This window comes from Salvelinus alpinus, chromosome 27, assembly GCF_045679555.1.
Source record: "Salvelinus alpinus chromosome 27, SLU_Salpinus.1, whole genome shotgun sequence".
Lineage (NCBI taxonomy): Eukaryota > Metazoa > Chordata > Actinopteri > Salmoniformes > Salmonidae > Salvelinus > Salvelinus alpinus.
Window position 1 is genome coordinate 30,653,387 of NC_092112.1, and position 19,813 is coordinate 30,673,199.

At 43.0% G+C, this 19,813-nt stretch overlaps 1 pseudogene; it reads left to right on the forward strand.

The window, feature by feature from the left end:
- Positions 1-1,705: 1,705 nt before the first annotated feature.
- On the forward strand, positions 1,706-13,649 carry LOC139555865 (intraflagellar transport protein 172 homolog; annotated as a pseudogene).
- The last annotated feature ends 6,164 nt before the right edge of the window (positions 13,650-19,813 follow it).

Genomic DNA, 19,813 nt, shown 5'->3' on the forward strand with positions numbered 1-19,813 from the left:
AAAGAAATAACCAATAAAAGTTGATGTGTGGAGTACTTTGACAGGATCCTGACATTGGGTAGTGCCAGCCTAGTCTTAATTGCTCCCTGGCTGGGCTGGGCGTAGCCTATTAGTTTCTCCATGGGGATGAATAAGGTTGCTTTGTATTGTATTCTTTGATTAGTTCAATGTCCTTCATTGGTGCAAACGCTTCATCGACCCCTTTGCTCTCCCCCTCCTCTCCTACCCCTTTGTTATCTCTCTATCATAGTTGTTCCTCGAAGACCATTGAGGCAGCTGTAGGCGCTCGCCAGTGGAAGGCGGTCCATATCCTGGAGTTACAGGAAGACCGGTCAGGAGGGAAGTACTACCTGAAGATATCCCAGTACTACGCCTCCAGCCAGGTGTGTGAGGACAGAGTGATGGAGAGAGCGGGAAGGGAGGAGTTGACCGCAGCCTCATTCCAACTGTTCTGATGAGTCAGGGACCTAGCAACCTGGCAGCTGGCGATGTCTGCTTTTTCCAGACCAGACTCCATGCTGCATCTGTGCAGCGTGTTTGCAGAATTTAATTAAAGTATCGATGCAGTACTTTGAGTGCTGGAATCCACAGAAATTCATGCATCTCTCTCTCTCTGTGGGAACCCAGGTTGCAGAGCCCCTGTTGTGAAGAGAGACCACATCAAAGATGCGATTGATATGAGCCTGCTCCCACCCACCGTGAACATAAGGTATGTATCCTCAATGTCCCATCTCGTCATCTGGCTCTCCCAGTTTCAATTGCCAGGGGGTTGATTGAAATGGGAAACACTGCTGTGCTTTCTATGTTTAGTTGTAGCAGGCCTGTGTGTTCTTTTTAAAGTGGGATTTAGAGTGAATTGTGGTGGGAATCAAAGTGAGTTAGTGATCTGGCTAAACACACAAATTGTCACCTACTTTGTAAACAACAGGTGTGGACTAACAGTGAAATGCTTACTTACAGGCCCTTCCCAATAACGCAGAGATAAAAATATTAAAGCTTATATAAATTAATCAAGTGTATTTATAAAGCCCTTTTTACATCAGCTGATGTCACAAAGTGCTATACAGAAATACAGCCTAAAACCCCAAACAGCAAGCAATGCAGATGTAGAAGCACGGTGGCTATGAAAAACTCCCTAGAAAGGCAGAAACCTAGAGAGGAACCAGGCTCTGAGGGGTGGCCAGTCTTCTGGCTGTGCCGGGTGGAGATTATAACAGTACATGGCCAAGATGTTCAAATGTTCATAAATGACCAGCAGGGTCAAATAATAATCAGTGGTTGTAGATGGTGCAACAGGTCAGCACCTCAGGAGTAAATGTCAGTTGGCTTTTCATAGCCGAGTTAGACAGCAGGTGGGGTAGGAGAGAGTTCGAAAACAGCAGGTCCAGAACAAGGTACCACATCCGGTGAACAGGTCAAGGTTCCATAGCCACAGGCAGAACAGTTGAAACTGGAGCAGTAGCACGACCAGGTGGACTGGGGGCAAGGAGTCATTAGGCCAGGTAGTCCTAAGGCGTGGTCCCTGTGTTCCGTTCTTCCGGGAGGGAGAGAGAGAGAGAATTAGAGGGAGCACACTTAAATTCACGCAGGATAAGACAGGATAAATAGTCCAGAGATATAAATATAATAACACAATGCATAAATCTAACTTGGCTATGTAGGGGGTTGATTGATTGGGTTAGGGTGTGTCCTAGCTGGCAGCGAAATGTATGACCCGGAGGACGTGTCGGCTCTGTACATCAGCCGAGCCCAGGACCTGGGGAGAGAGGGGAAATACAAGGAGGCAGAAAGGTAACCTCTCTCATGACCCTGTAAAACAACACATTTCACTGCACCTATCCTGTGTATGTGACAATGAAACATATTTTATGTCATGTCCACTCCCTCTCTTCTTCCTCTTTTCCTCTCTCTCTCCCTCCCTATCATTCATTACCCTCTGTTTTACACCCGTATCGACCACAACCCTGCTGCCAAATTCATGATGGATTTTATCACGTCAAAGGCAAAGTTTTCCGACATTGGGTTATAGGGCCCTGCTTATATTTCACTCACACCCAGAAAATTGTCAGTTGCAGTTCAGGTCAAGGTCCGACTACAACAAATTGACAAACAAAAGTGTTCATTTGCCATGCACTGATAGCAAATTGGACTTTAATAAGGTCTGTGCTGTGTTGTGTCGACCTCCAGTCTATCTGCCTCAAAAGGAGCCTGTGTCTTTCCATATTAGACAGAGTAATCTCCCTCACGCTGCAAGCCTGCCACAAAGTCAATATGTCACCATGTGCCCCCAACTCTGTCATCTCAATACTTGCCTCGCTTATTGATCTCTCCTGTGAGAAATGTGGAGTAACATTCATCAGTAAAGGGCAACTTCATTTTTTTGAGGTGAAATTCTATTTTCTTCTGATGCCTAATTTGCAGTTTATGTATTCAGAGATTAAGAATTACTCAATCTCCATGCATAGCAATGCAATCGTGTGTGTGTGCCTGGAATATGTCGCAAACAGGCTGTTTGCGACAGTGGAGAAGCCGGACCTGGCCATCGCTATGTATAAGAAGAATAAAATGTTTGACGACGTGATTCGCCTGGTGGCCAAACATCACCCAGACCTACTGGCTGACACTCACTTGCACCTGGCCAAGGTCAGCAATAGGGGGCGCTGTCCAAAGAGAAAATATAAACATCTTATGGGTATTATTCTGAAGAATTCTTATGAGAGAGGCTCAAGGTGATTTAGATTAATCAGGTTAAGTCTGAGTTCCCTATCTATTCCAAGAGTTGGGGACAGAGTCCAGGTTTTCAGAAGCAGAGTACCACTATATGGAGGGCCAGGAGTGGAAGGCTGCAGTCTACATGTAGTGTCAACGACATGTGGGAGGGGGCCTACAGGGTACGTGTCCACACCACTAACAAAGTTGACCTGAGAGTCCATGATACGGTGAGTCTGTCAACAGCAGGACTGTGTGATTGTAACATCCCTGGCTTGGCCTGTATCAAAGACAGTGGTCTGTGCTAACAGACAGAGCAGAAGTAGCAAGGGGTGGATGTGTTACGCTGCAAGACCTCTCCTAACACTCTAACAACATCCTCACCTGGCTGCAACTGTGCTACTTCTGCGCCCTCCTTTCTGGCCCGCCATTGGACCAATATAGAGGCACATAAATGCACATCCTCTTTATTTAACACTTAATTGTACAGTAATTTATTAACTGCTCCAGTATCTAACTCTCTGTATGTAGCTGTTTCACTCTCTCTTGCTCTTCTCTGTGCTGTGAGGTGATTGATGGTGGGAGCTTCTGGCATATTAATCAGTTGTTCCTGCTCCTCTTCCGTGCGTGGCAGGTGGTGAGCAGCCAGTGCTCATAAGCAGGTGGCCTACCTGTGGGCCAAGAGTCTGGGAGGGGAGGCTGCCGTCAAACTGCTCAACAAGTTTGGTCTGCTGGAGACCTCCATCGGCTTTGCAGCAGACGACTGGTGAGTAGATCAATGCACTGGACTACAATTTACTGTACTGCCTGGAACCTCAAGCTCTTCAATATCGTCATGTTGACAAAGTGATGAAGAATCTCCCTGCAGTTAAATTCTGATCACTGGGAGGTACTTGACGAAGTATCTGATGTTTCTGTTCTGTGATTGACACAATACCAAGCCTGCTTTATATTGCCCAACAAGTTTGAATTTTAAAACATTTATTTCATAGTCTGAAGCATTCAACAGCACACAAGCTATTGAGACCTTCCCCATTCATTCCTATGCGAGGAGTCTGTTGGTGCTGTACAGTAGATTGTGGTCATGATTCTTCTCTTGTCCTCTCTCAGCTCCTTTGACTTTGCCTGTGAACTGGCTCGTCTATCCACCAAGAACACGATCCCTGAGCCACCTGAAAAACGCCTTAATGTTGGAGGATCAGGTATAATACCACAGCTTATGCAATCCCAACATACAGACACGCTCACACCACAACACCTCCTCATCCTAACAATCACACACTCAGGTTACTCTGCAGCTTGCATCAGCTCAAAGATTAATACAAAATTCTCCATTGCCGGCCCAAATTTGTGTCTGAGCGCTGTTTCCGCAGCCATTAAATGTCACGCATGCATTAGTAATCCCTCCAACGCCGAGCACTGAGCTGTGATAATGTTTCATTTTTCAAGGGCAAGTTCACCGAAGCCGAGACCAGAGTTCATCAAAGCGGGGAAGCCAGAAAGAGGCGGTGCTGATGTAAGTATATCAGGAGGAGTTATTCACCAGCTAGCAAGAGGTGCTGGCATGTGTCCCCTACAGAAGTCAGAGCTTCAAGCCTTCCTTAGTAGACTTCAAACGGAGCGCCGGTGCCAGCACAGCCCTTTCAGAACTTCCCCTCACTTCTCTGTACGTTGGTTATAGACCACCTAATAAGTGTGTGAGATGTGGTGCAGGCAGGTTTGGTTGGAGGGGAGCTCAGCTCTCACTAACATGTAGCTGAGGAACGCTCAGCCCCGTTCTCTTATATCGAGGCGGAGTTGACTTTTGATAACTGGTCGTGTGATTTGCTTTGTTTGCCCTTCTGCGCGTGGGGTGCTGAAATTCATACTTTTAATAAACTTTTTGTGAATAAAATCAGACTTTTTTGCTCGTTAGCTGGGTTTCAATTAAGTCTGTGCTATCCGGTATCCTTGGGACGTCCTTACCGTAACCATTTAAAATGTAAACTTTAATGGGGTTGGGGTTAGGTAAGGATTATGGTTAGGGCAAGAGTAGGAGTTAAGGTTAGGGTTTAGGGTAGGGACGTCCCAAGGATCTTGAATTGCACAGAACCAATTGAATCTCAGGTTACAACCATAGTTGTACAGGACAAACATGGGTACAGGTAACCGTATTCAGATATCGATATCAAAGAACGGAGTTGAGCATTCTTCAGCTCGTAGAGGAACTGGAGCCCTGAGCCAGTTTGATCTCTATGCTGTAGAGAGTATAGGATGGGAGACCTACGGTATTAGTGCTACTGGAAGATAACATCATGAGTCACGTTGTCTAGTTGATATCAGCTGGAGCGCTTTAATCTGTTAATATCAAGTATTTTAGAGTGTTTGCTGTCTTCAATTTGAGCAATAAAACAGTTGAACTTGGAGCTATAACAAAATGAAGAGGGAGGTTAACTCCTAGCCGGGTGTGTCCCTTACAGGTACGTCCATAACCAGGACTGGGTTAGAGCCCGGAGGGTGGCGGAGGTCAACGACCCAGACAGTGTGTCAGATGAGCTGGTGGGCCAGGCCAAGTTCTGTTTTGAACAGAAAGACTTTCACAAGGCTGAGGCCTTCCTTCTCTGGCCTCCGAGGCCAGAGCTGGCCATTTAAGTAACACAAAGTAAGAGACTGTCTTTGTGTTTGAACTGGGCAGAACTGACACTCCAGACTCCTAATTGACAGTCAAGAGCTGACAGGGTTGGTTTGAAAGAGGACTTTGGAGATGTGAATGAATCAAACCATTTGACTCAGATTATCCTCAGTGAGGTTGAATACTTTAAATCAGGAATTATTTCTGTCATTTAAAAAAGAAACGGTTACATTTATGCAAGAAGCCACAGTGATTATATATATTATATAGTGAGCCTTCATTCTTAATCAGAGGGTTCATATTCTAGTCAATTCATTATTCTGTTTTCTGGAAGTCTGGGGGTAGCTTTACAGAGAACACTACAGGTTAAACAGAATGCAATGCTCCGTAATGTTTTCATTCCATTATTCACACTTTGTTTGGCTGGATATGCTTCAGAGTTGGATGCCCCCTGGTACTGAGTGCTGCTGTTGTTGGTGTTTTGTTGTCTTAGGACGCGGAGATGTGGAGTGATGCCATGCGGATCTGTAAAGGGTACCTTCCCAACAAGCTGAGCGTCCTTCAAGAGGAGTACGAGAAGGAGGCTGCCAAGAAGGGCTCCCAGTGAGCAAGACTCACTCAAACATCTGTGTTTTTACCATCCTTTTCCCTGGTTATTATCCCATTTTTAACATGTTTGTTTGTGGCTTTGGAGAGGCAGAGAAAATGTGTCAACGTTGCATGTTAACAGAGAAGGAGAAGAGAAACTCATGTACACACACAGTTTGTGTCGTGGTCTGTTATTCATCTAGATGTGCATTGGGTTGATTCGTTATTAAACATTGGCAGCTTTTTATCCTGAATTAAATCCATAATGAGCAGCTCATTGAAGTGCAGACACGCAGGGCCTCCGTCAGTCTCCAACCATCAGCTCCCTGCTTTTAATGACTTGTGGGAAAAGATCAAAGCCTCCGTCATAAAGAAAGGGGGGGAAGGAAGAGAGACATTTATTTTGCAGTCTTTAGTTCAGTTCCTAATTGAGAGTAATTCAGCCCTCTGATACTGTCAATCATGCTCAATTGAGAGCCAGAACACTAACACATGTTGCCATTCACTTTGACTCTTGTCTCTGTCTTATAACATCACAAGGGTTGAGTTTGTAACGCATGGGAGGAGAGGGAGAGAGATAGGATTTTAATGAGAGAAGTGTGCGCTGTGTATTCTTGTATTTGCCTTCGAAGCCTGAATCCTTAATCGCAGACAGACATGTACTGTATTCTGTCTGTTCTTAGAATGGGCTTCCAAGTCTTATGTTCTAGTTCTGTTATTCCCTTCACTTCCATCTGGTCCGTTAATCACCAATGCGTCTCAGTTATATCTAATTCATAATGCCAAGGAGGACATGTAAATGTCTTACTGACGTGTGTTCTGTCTGTGTACGGAGGGGTGGAGCAAGCTGGGGAATGGGAGCAGTCTGGGGAGTACGCCCGCGCCGTGGAGTGTTACTTCAAGGTTAAGGACTCCACCAACGACCTCCTCGTGGAGAAGTGCTGGATGAAGGTACACAATGGAGCCCCAGGACTGACGATGAATGTCACTATAACACAACCCACACATGCTGTCCTTACAACCCGACTGGTGTAGTGTCACTTGTGTTTTTGGTTATGAGACAAGCCTCTATCTGTGGCCCTGGATGGACACTCGTGCCGTTTCATTTTTCCTGTGTATTTCTGCGCCACTGTCTGTGGCCGTGAGTGTAGCGCCTCAATGTTTCCTGTGTGTGTGACCTCCCCCAGGCTGCTGAGTTGGCCATCAAGTTCCAGGAAAGGGCTGTGGATGTGATCCACGCTGTGGGCCTTTGCCTCACCCAGCTCAGGAAGTACAGTGCTGTGAGTCACCGCACACTTCCTGCTGTGGCTCCCTCAATACTAATGGCCTCTTGATATTGATCATTCAGTGTTATTTTGTACAGGCATGGTTTCAGGCTACTGTATGTCAACTGGTATGTGGAAATTCTATTGAAGTAATTACAGCAATTTCATGCTATTTAGAAAGTTTATTAATATTGATTTGACATGGAGTGTGGAAGACAGGTGTCCAGTCAATGATTGCCTCGACGGGACCATTATGTGCATGTTCATAGCTAGTCTTGAACAAATACAGTATGAATGTTCATCTTTCAGTCTTTCAAAATGTTTGAGGTCAAATAATCTGTTGTCTTTTAGAAAAATTCTGCGAAAAATATTTAGGGGTCTTAACTACATTCTGCAACAGGTTTCATCAATCTAAAGGTGTGGAGGCCGCTCTGCCAACGGAAAGCGAGTGTGTTGATAGAAAAAGACGAGGCATCCCATGTTTTATGCCTATTCTCTGGCGTCCTTCAAGCATTCTTTTTCGATGCCAAATGTTTTATTTTCCTCAGGCGGCTGAGCTGTACCTCAGCCTGGACCTAATTAAGGAAGCCATAGATGCATTCATCGAGGGAGAAGAATGGAACAAAGCCAAGAGAGTGGCCAAGGAGCTGGATCCAAGGTGAGCCTGTCTACAACGCTGCCTGGTCGCCCCTGACAACAAGCCTATCCGGTTAGAATACCACCTCTGTCATTAGGCTACAGCTAGGGGAAATCAGTGTGTCAGTCAGAGGCCTCACAGACATCAGTCAGCTGCTGCTGCTCCCAAAAACCAGAGAGACGGAGGAAGATTTAGTGAATGGGATTTGATTCCTTTCATCTATTCTGCATGTTGCATTATAGTCATTTAGGATCTCATCCAGAGTGAACGACAGTAGCTAACTAGTTGTTTATTTTGTCCAAAGTCGATTTTATTAGACATTGTTTGTCAAATGTACACGTTTTGACTTCGCTTTGTCTCAGCATCCCTGTTTGTTTCAGAGCCTTTATAAAGCGTATATAATCAACGGCTGTCTGTCTGTAGGGAGAACAGAACCGACTCCTTCAGACAATGAGAGCTGCTGATGCTCCATAGGCTCCCACTTATTACTGTCGTCCTTTTAGTACAGTACATTTGTGCTGTGATTTGTCTATCTAGGGAGTATTACATGGTTACATCGCTTTCTTGTACTCCAGCTCCTGAACAGTCATTATAGTACATAATAGAGGACAATGAAGGACATTTAACTTTTCTTCTGCATTGTGTGTCTGTCTATTCATGTAGGTTTGAAGATTATGTGGACCAGTGATAGAAACAACATTTGAGAAACCAAGGCAAAGTGGATTCGGTGAGGAGCTACAATTTAACGCAACTACGTATTGCAAATAATAAGCCTGTTTTTAAGTAATACTAACTCATCAAGTACCGAATAACTTACAATATTATGTGTATCCAATGATATAAAAAAAAATATTTTGATTTCAGTAGAAAATCAGGAAGGGAAGTGTCATTGTGTGGTGGTGTGCTGTAAGATACCTTTCATGTCAGTGTGCCCACCTCTAATTCCTCAACTCTCTGCCTCCTCCTCACCTCTTTCTCTGCTCTCCTACTATTGGGAGGACACCATTGAAATGGTGGCCTAGGTTCCATCCACTCAGAAATAAGAGCGAAATAACAAAATGGATCCATATTCCCAGTCCTTGCTCTCTTTGTTATGCCACATTAGACTGGCTCAGTGGCTCTGACTTCTCTAGTTGAATGATGATGGAAAAAGTCCTGTCTGTGAAATGTGAATGGCAGATTTCGAAGGACGTGTCACTGTGTGTATTGTCTGCATAATGCACCAAAGACTTCATAATGTGGGTGTTTGTAACCGTCAGGCTAGTTTTAAAAGCAAGTTTCTGGATGCTAGCTATTACAAGGCTTCCATTGCCTTGTAAACCTACTGAAAGGCTTCCATTGTTTAAAAAAAAAAAGTTGTTCTGTAAGTGTATACCATATTAGTAATTTGTGATATTCTCTAATCCTAGCTGGTAGGAGTGGATGTCATGGCAGCTCTGGACATGTATGCTGAGAGAGGCCAATGGGCGAAGTGCATAGAGATCGCCTCTAAACAGGTAGTGACTCAACCATCAACACTCCTGCTTTAGTTTCATTGTCTTTCATCCTTATTTTTATGTTTTCAGTTTTATTCCATGACCATTTTTCTTTTTAATATTTATAGAATTACAAGATTCTTCAAGTGTGTGTGGACTTGTACGCCGCCCACCTGATCAAGGAGGGAGATGCGGAGAAGGTGCCCCAGCCAACCCCCAGAACTACAAGATGTTCCTGGACCTGCTGAGCCTGTTAGGTAGAGACAGCGCTGAGTCCTTCCGCATGTGGGCCGACTTGAGAGACGTAATGCTGCTGCTGATGAGTACAGGTCCAGAGGGAGACAGGAGACGATAGTGACAGGTCACAACGTACTGTATAGCAACCACTCGTATTGGCCCAATGCGTAGTCTCTGTGTGTAGTTGCTATGTAATGACAGTTTTAAAGTAGTGAGTTTTATTTTTAATAGTCTCGTTGTCTATCTGTTTGCAGTGTGAGAAGCTGACCAACTCTTTGAGCAGATGCTGCTGATCTCTCACTAACGCGCCAAGGGGTTGACCAACTCTTATATAAACTGAGTGAACAATCATTAGGAACACCTGCTCTTTCCCTGACATAGACTGACCAGGTGAATCCAGAGCTATCATCCCTTACTGATGTCGCTGGTGACATAAGTGGTTTATGTGAGAAGTAGAGGCCAGGAATGTTTTACTCAGTTACCCTCACAGGTAGGCCTACATTATATTGTGTTTTTATGCAACTTTTTTGGGACATAAAATTCATCAATAGGATAATAACTAGTTAAAAGATCACATTTGGGATGTGGTTAATGATTAGCCCAATAGGGTAAATGCAGATAGGCAACCCCATGCTTCAGCCTATTTATTAGCTTTTTGCTGCATCAGTTGCATACCTGATAATATGGACCATGCATAGGCTATAAACATGGCCCAATATGTTAACATAATTTAACACATTTTTACCAATGTGTTAATGGGCTCATTTCTGGAAGTGGAAATTATATTTTAGATGGTGGCAGCATACTTTTATTTTCATTCATTTTTGAGTAGAACGTCCTTCTGCATTGTGTGTCTATCTATTCATGTAGGTTTGACGATTATGTGGACCAGCAATACAAACAACACTTGAGAAACCAAGGAAAAGCGGTTTCGGTGAGTAGCGACAGTTTTGAGTGTGTCAAGAACTGTAACGCTGCTGGGTTTTTCACGCTCAACAGTTTCCTGTGTGTATCAAGAATGTTCCACCACCCAAAGGACATCCAGCCAACTTGACAACTGTCGGAAGCCTGTTTTTGTATAGTGTTGGCTGTGGTACACACTCACTTCTGATCTCTCTCTCCTCTCCACCCCTCTCCCTATCTTTCTGTAGGTCAGTGTGGCTGCCAAGCTGTCTATCTCCCTGCTGCGCCACACAGAGTTTATCCCAGCTGACAAGGCCTTCTACAAGGCGGGCATGGCTGCCAGGGTATGAGAACTGCTCGTATGAGCCTCGGCCAATCACGGGAGGTGGGGGGGTTGGTGTTTCTGTAGCCCCCTGGGAACTACTCTGATCAAAGTCACCTGAGTCTGTGCTCCTGGTAGGGCCGCTGGAGGTGTTATGAATAATGTTGTGCTCAAACAGCAGTATGAAGTAGCTTATCGCATCGTCAATGTTCAGAATTACATTTTTGGGGAAAATGAACAAAAATGAAATCATTTTGGAAAATGTCAATCTCTCCCAACTCGCTGAACTATTGATTCTCTCTACAGGCTGTGGGCTAGGAGAACATGGCCTTTATCTTCCTGAACCACTTCCTGGATCTGTCTAATGTGAGTCCCCACTCAGCTTTACCTCGGGGTTTCACCTCAACTTGACCGAAATCTGCTGACTTTTTCAGTCAGCATAAAAACTTCACACGTAGCTTATATGATTGATGACAATCTATATTTCATCATATAAACAGTGAGTAACTGTCCCGACTCAAACATTTTCTGTATCCATTGTTTTAATTTGAACGTTTGAAGATGAAATAATGAATGAATGTTGTCTTGATACCTGTTGTGGTATTTCCAGGGGATAGATGAAGGGAATCTGGACACTCTGGACCACTCTGATTTCCAGGACACGGACATCTCTGACGAGCTTCCTGTCCCTGCTAAGCTACGCGTCACTAAGGCACAAGTCGATATTGTTTGCTTTGCTGTGTCGTTATGTCTTACAACATGACATGTCTGAAATGTTGCTGTGTTATAACTGTCCTGTGACAGTGTTAGCTTGATAGCTCTATATCATGACGTTGTTGGCTTAGCTACAGTATATTACTATTTAATGAGGTGCGTAATGTTGCTGTTGTGTGACTGTCCTGTTATAGTCTTATGATGATACTAGGCTGTGATGGTGTTATGGTATGAGACTGTTGTTGATGTTGTCATATCCCAGGATGACCAGCGTGAGGAGATCCGTGACTGGGTGTTGACGGTGTCCATGGACCAGCGGATGGAGAAGGTGCTGCCCAATGACGAAAGGGACACCTACGACGCCTCTCTACTGGCAGCCAACACCGGCATCTGCTACCTGCCTTGCGTTATCACAGGTGGGTGGGAGAAACCCCTTACAGAGCACCTTACCCTCTCCCATCTCTATGGCATTACCCCAGTGTCTAGGACTGTACCATCTACTCCAGGGGTGTGAAAAGTCTTGGGTGTGTCTGTGTGAGGGGGCTATTGTTGGAGAGTCTTTGACCTTAATTAAATATTTTATAATTGCCATGTTATTCTTGTAATTTGCTTAGATTCACAAAAGTACATATGAACCCCAACATTTTGTTCTTCAACCTAACTAGTTGATGGCATACATGTGTATACTGTACCTGTAAGCAAAGCAGAGGTGCTTTCTCAGAGGCCTGCACCAGTCATAACATTACTGACAAGACACAGGTGCATATAACCTGGTATATAGTATGTAAAGATGCAGTGCTATCCAGAGATGCTGGGACTGAATGGCATCCCACAACACCCAGAGGACTGTGTTGTGTTCAGGGAGGCAGTTAGCAGACCCACGTACGATGGCAGACCTGTTAATTGGTTGGCTAAACATACGACTGTAATGAAAGCTCTCTCTCTCTCTCGCTCTCTAAACCCAGGCTATCCGGTCTTGTGGAATAAGATTGAGTTCAAAGGACCTGGCAAGGCAGCTAACAAGGACGACTGGAATACATTCGTAATGGCCACAAGGGTAAGAAGGGGGTTTGTTATGTTAGACCTGGAGACTGCATCACTGTGCTTATGACTTCCTCTGCTGATTTAGCTGCTAGTCAATCAGCCATCACCCACATGAAACACTGGGTTTGATTTAGAATTTATCCACACTTTTGATCACAGGCACTCATGCAGGTTTAGAATGTACAACATGTAGGGTTGCGTCTTAGAGAAGGGCCCATTTTCCTTTGTGTTTCATCCTTCCTGTGTGTGATTTGGATTACAGTGTGATTTAAGTAAATGGACTAATGTCCACAGATTTAAAGACTGGCTTATTACACGTGTGTGTATATATATATACACACACACATACGTGTGATCTGAGATTGGCTAGTCTGTGTGTCCTCCTCTCAGACCACTCACAGCCCGGAGTGCCAGGATTTACTGAAGTTTGTGAGTCTGGCGTGGCGGACTCCCCACCTTCGGCTTCTTCCACTGACAGGACCAAGATGCTGAACTCCATCTTCGTCCAGTGTACCTCATACCCATAACTACAGTAACTTACCATACCGTACACTGCTTAGAGCCTCTGCCTACTTCTGAGTTATTTAATCCATCCTCTCCATCTCTGGTTTGGTTTTAGCGTTGAGCAGTTCACATCATTCCATAACAATAGACTGTTGAGAAGACCTGTTGTGTTACTGCGCCATACATTTCTGCAGCGCTGACATCAGCACAGTCCTTACTGGCATCCCATTTGTCACTTAGTCCCTGATGTCAGGATTCTGTGTCACCATGGATGTCTGTAAAGTTCAGCAGAACATTCCTCTTCTCTCTGTCCTGTTTTACCTTTGAATGTGTGTTCATTTTCACCTATGTTCCTGGTACTGCTGAAGGACTGGAGTAGGCTACAACCAAAGTGGGTTTTTATTTAGTTGAGGGACTTCAAAGATGCCTTTACACTTCATGTGATGTATCTTCATAATCAGAAGTGCTGTTATCTGTAATAAGTGTGCTGTGTTCTAAAAGCAAAGTTCCTGTGTGATAGGAGAATTTGACATAATGCAATTTAGAATACTGTTGGCTTCATGTATTGTTGGATTAAATGCAGATTTGAATGTATTTCATATGTTGGAAATATAGTTAAATAAAAAATATTCTGCATCAATTTCTTCTAATACTCAGGTCTTGGTTATTAGAGCTTTAATATAAGTAAATACAAGGCCACCTAGAAAATGGGAGAACTGTTAGGCCCCATTCTTTTACTCATTTAGTTGTGTGTTCAATCAAAATGACATTTAGTTGCTGAACAGAAAAGGTAGACCACACAGCTCAGTGCATGTATTATATTATAGCTATTAGTAGACTACCTGCTATTAAATTGGGTTCTAGGTCTGTAAAAATGTTATGAATCATCGCACCCTTACCCACTCAGGTGGAGTGATTCCCAGCTGAAGAATAACCTTTGTCCACAAGGGGTATCAGCCACCAAAATGCCCGTTCATGGACATCATTAGAAAGGCCCACCCAAATACATATCATTCAGATTTTTTTTCCCACAATAAAGGTAAAATAACTAGTCTCTTGTAGAGCAAAATGGAACATAATAGATTATAGGACTGTATCTTCATGACAATATTTATTTTAAGAGGGGGTATACAGAAATGAGGTCAGCACAGGTATCAGTTATCTCCTCAGCAAGGTATCACTGAGATCATCTTTGTGGTAACCAACTCTATTTTGTCTCCATACCTGACAATATATATTTTTTTTACCTAATTTTCAATATAAATGTTGGTTATTTATTTAGGCCACCTATAGGGTACACTATTCTAAATGCTATCTTTTTTTTCTCAAAATTATCTGATTTTATAATGAGATTATACCACAAACACCCGCGACTGAAGGTTTGGCCTTTTAAATGCAGGACCCTATTGCACAGACTTTTACGCACCATAAATCGTGTTGTCATATATGTATGCGTTTTTCTGACTGCTTCTTCAGTTATACTTCCAAAGAGAGAAAAACAGGAATTTCGCCATCCAGTAGGCCTACTCGCTCAAAGTTGTCTATTGGCGGCTCGAGGCCTAAACATTCAGAAAAGCGTTTAAGAAACCGCGGCATGTTCAACTATTCCTTATAGGCCTAATTTTCCGTTTGTCCGAATTTTTTAATTGAAAGCAACACAGCGTATTACGTGAAATCCAAACGTTTTAAGTAGGCCTAATTAGAAATCAATGCATTGAAATAACGCAATTTCAATATCTTGGTAAAAAACGTTATGTAACGCAAATAGGCATGTCAGGCCTCTTTTCGCTTGTCCATCAGCCTACCTGTACTATATTATCAAACTGACATCGGGAAATGTGACAATTTGATACAACAGAACAGCATTCTCGATAAGAATGTAAAATCAGGAATCCTGTGTTATAATGTCCATGAATTACCATTGCAAAGAAACAGAATAAACTAGCCTATACAAACCAATTTAAGATTAAGATGCAAGTGTCCGAACGGACACCCCAACAGTCTTCATGCTATGTCTCAAGATTATTGTAAAACTGCCTTCATTTGTCTAGAACGCCTTTTGATTTTGATAGTTAAATCAGTATAAATGCATTTGTATTACCTGCATAATGAATCATTTTTAAACCAAACGTGCTCATTATTTTGAGATACTTAGTTACTATCTCAAACTACAATAAGCACAACTTTTTACCTTTTTAGGTATTGTCGTAATCACTCTGGGTCTATTTATAAATGCAAAGGTCCTAGAGGGAAAACACAAGCTAAACTAAGTCTAAAAAAATATATATATATATTAAAAAAAAGTAACGTTTTCGCGCTGTTCGAGTCGTTTTCAGAGTGCATGATATCGATCATATTCAGGCTTACGTCCACACCATATAAAAATTATTGTGAGGAACAGTGGTACATTCGCAAATTGAAGTTATGCTCTTTCGTTCGATTTGGCTGCAAAAAAAGATACCAGTCTTAAACATTACATTTCTTAATGAAGAACCTGTCTAACCGAAAACTTCTGATTTATTATGACAAGCTTTGACATGATTTCTGTTTGTGATAATGCACTTTACCACCAGATACATTTCAGGAATGTTATCTGAAATATAGAAAATCATTATGAAAGTTTTACATGCATTCTGCATTGCAGTTTGACAAGCCATGTTATTAATTTCACATTTGTGGATTGTCTGAACATAGCGCACCAAAGAAACAACCGATGCATCATTTGTGGTTTAAAAAAATAAATTCTTAACATTATTTTGTGCATTGTGAGATTTTATTGCAAAGAATTGGTTACAACAATCATAATTGCAGAATATTACAAAATGCATGTAAAACGTAATCGACATAATCCACAACCCTTTTGTTAATCCCTGCTGATATGAGATAGTGTAATCACTGCGTTTTTCATGGCTGAAAATATCGATCGTATCACATTCCTTTTACCCTGACCCGACACATGTAGGCCTACAACGACACTGTATTCCTTGAGTAATTTGACATGCGCTGCTAGGCCGGACAAACTAATCCTGCCACACGGATTATGTCACTGATGTCCCGATTTGTACTGCGAATTTTATTTTACGCATCTCTTGTTGACCATACGTCACTGTGTAACAAACCGCGTTGTGCGCATTAGTGTTTGCCTTTCGTTCCATTATAGGAAGCTATGCAATCCATTTCACAGGCCTTCACTTAATATTGTCGTACAACAAACACGTTGATTTAATAGTCTATTACTTTCCATTTTGTCACCATCCAGAGTCCCTCCTTCTAGGTATAGGTTCTAAGTGTCCCAGTTAAGAACCCACAAAGATCTCAATTCCACAAAACGCAGCGTGTGCATTTATATGGATGAGATTTCACCTCGACCTTACAGCAATTAACCGCGCAGGCTATAGCAGAGAATGGAATGGCGCGCTCCAGTCGCTTCCTTACAGAAATGCTAGCACAAGGCACGGGACAGAACCTCCAAAGAAAGACCTTTCACCTTTTGAGGTAGAGGCTTATCTGACGACCTATTACTGTGTAATATGACACATGAACACACATCGTACATGTTGATGATGTTTACCCTCTCTCTTGGCATTCACCGCGTGCCTTAATTGTATGGACATTTAAATCAAGGTCCGCTGTGAACACGAGGAGAGACAGGGCCCCTTTAGTCTTTCTCTGTATCACTGTAACAGCTACTGTAATGGCAACTGCCTGACGAGCTGCTGTGCGCGTAATGAGGGCAACCTCATTGAAAGCAACGGTCTTGCACCAAAATGTACGACTACGTATTCCACCGGCTGGCTAGGCACCGTTATCCAATACAGTAGCGCCTAATGCGTATACATTGTTATTCACCATTGCATTATTGGAGGTCGACATGACATATAGACTAATAAGAATAAACTCCACTGAAAATCTAAAAAGGCACACAAAAAAGCTAACCGTTATGTTAGGCCTACGTTACCTATATCCTGGCAGTGGCAGTCTTCCGAGCGCATGAGATGTATTCTCTATAATTATTTCCTTGGATGTAGATATAGCCCGATCCTTGGTGGTGCAACGAACGCCAGGCCCGAGTGACAGCAGCGAAAATACAGGGCTTGCTGCAGTCGGTCCTTTTGCTCAACTCCCATGATACCAAAAAAAATAGAGGGCCCATCTGGCTTCTCATCAGCTTTGTCAAATCTTGCATACGCTAAAATGCGAATGACCTAGATAGCTCATGCAAAATGCAGCAGAGGTAAGAAAGAGGGGGAAAAGCTGTTGTGCTGAATAGAGTCGTACCTGCCTTTTTGTGGGGGTCGAGCAGGATGGGTTAGGAGGTGGAGGCACTGAAAGCACCTGCATCATACAGGGGTTAGCTCAATATTGGAGAAAAAGAGTGGGAGGTACAATTTGGCAAAGCTGTGACAACACATTGGTTTTGGGGATAAACAGAAGCCATATTGACAGAATCAAGAATATATAACGGATAATAGGCCTTGTAATAGAACGTATTGAGAAGATGCCAAAAGTAAAGAGAATATATATATATGCTAACAATCCCATATTTAGAAATAGCACTTTATTTACAATTAACTAAAAACATGCATATCTACATAAGGTTTATGCGTATTTGAATTAGTCCCCCCCTTTAGAAAACAGAATATTGTGTCAAAATGCTGAGGCAAAAATATTTATACTTAACTTTGCAACATGTTATTCAGCGCAACAACTTACAGAAATGCCTTGTTGCGATACCTTTACAATCAACTCTCATTTTCCTCGAAACATCGAAACAGTCCGTACATCCGGCTGGGTACCAAGGATGGTCTCCTCCGCTGATGATGCTGAACAGAAATGTCCTTCCAGTGACATCAATTCTGCCATATTGTCTGCGCGCTGCGAAAGATGGAAATTGGTGCCGTGATGAAAACACCCATATTCCACTGATTGTGCATTAAAAGACCCTGACCTCTTCAAAGGATGCGGGAAATGCTAAAAGCATAGGCTACATCTAAGCAGCACACAGAGGAGAGAGCTTTGGTGCAGTCTGGAGGCAGAGCCAGCCGAGACTCACGTAAAAGGGTCTGATGCAAAGAGCCATCTGACAGAGAGGAGAGTAGCCCAGTTTATCATCGCCGTGCGCAGCTTAAAGCGTGGTCGCCCTGCTCCTCTCTCTTGTGCTGTTTCTCCACTTCTCTTCTCTTCTGAGAATTATTCAGAAGGGAAGAGGTAGCATCTGCCGGTTTACTAAACAAATCGGAGGGGTTTCGAAATGGGACGCTCCAACTCCCCTTTTCTCTCATGTAATTGACTTACCGAGATTAGCCTACCTATAATGCCTTGCAATGACAATAGACGTGTTTAACAGAAAAATACACACGATGGCCATAATCATGAGCCTACATTTTGCATTGACATCGCTTTTCTAATTAAAATAAATGTAGGCCTAGACGTGTGAAAACAAATATGTGAATGTTTGATGCATTTTATTAGGCTACATTTTCAATTAGCACAATATAAATATATAGGGGCCTAATATTATAGCTATGTGTATAGGCTGATGTGGCGAAAGAAGACTATAGGCACCTTTTTATATGCATCTGGAAAAATGGAGACACCATGCCTCTTCACTATATCCCTGCTCATGTGGAATGCACAATTATCAAACTGCACGTGCCTGCGCATAATTAATTATTGATAATTCTCAAGAGCGGTGTACATATAGCCTACACTGCTGTATTTTCATACTCGGCCAATCGTAAATATTTTGCAAACATGGCGAGAAACCTTTATGAAGTATTGGGAATTAAAATATTCTTACCCCAAATGGGCCGTCTCCATATGGCCTGTCATCTGTGCGTTCTCTCCCCCAACCCACATCCCTGTCCTGTCCCATACGAAGCCCAATGATTTATTGTGATTCTTTCGTTATTCATTCGAACCCTGAATTAAATTACACAGATCCAATATGAAAAAAATATATAATAATCGTGCTCGCTAAAAATAGCATCATATAAGGCCTGGAAAATGATATATGTATGGAAAATTAGGCCTACGTTTATATGAGTGGATAATTCTTATGGTACAAATAATGCACATTGCAATGTTAAATGTTCAACTGTTTTCAATAATTTCTGTAATAGGCCTTGGATAGGACTACATCGGTGGCGCAGTCTACATCTTGCGTAAAATGTGGTAGTACTGCAGAACAAAGGCGACGTTGTATGTAGTCTATAGCTGCACCATAACCCCAGACCTATAGCTGCACCATAACCCCAGACCTATAGCTGCACCATAACCCCAGACCTATAGCTGCACCATAACCCCAGACCTATAGCTGCACCATAACCCCAGACCTATAGCTGCACCATAACCCCAGACCTATAGCTGCACCATAACCCAGACATTTTCTATTGTGCAAAGTGAACACCCGTTCGTATGCATGGATTTGGTTGAGGTCCCCTTATCCCCCTCTCGTGCCGCAGTAAAACGCAGTGTCATCTGCCGAGCAGCCGGACGCGTGCCTCCCGTGAGCAAATTCGACGCTCAGTGAACTCCAGATGGCTTGTATGGTAAACCAAGCTCTGCAATCCACCCCTTTATGCTGACCTATATTACACAGTAATGAATAAGCCTATCTGATTTAGAGGCCTTCTATGCGGCAAAGAAGCCAACGAATCCAGCGAGCCCTGCAGTGAAAGGGTGCAGTGGCGTTAATGTAGGCTTGCAGGCTGCAGGTGACCACAGTGTACATCTAGAATGTGTAGTATATTGGTGTTGAATGGAAGACTACAAAACACAGCCTTTCCCATCTATTTTATCAAG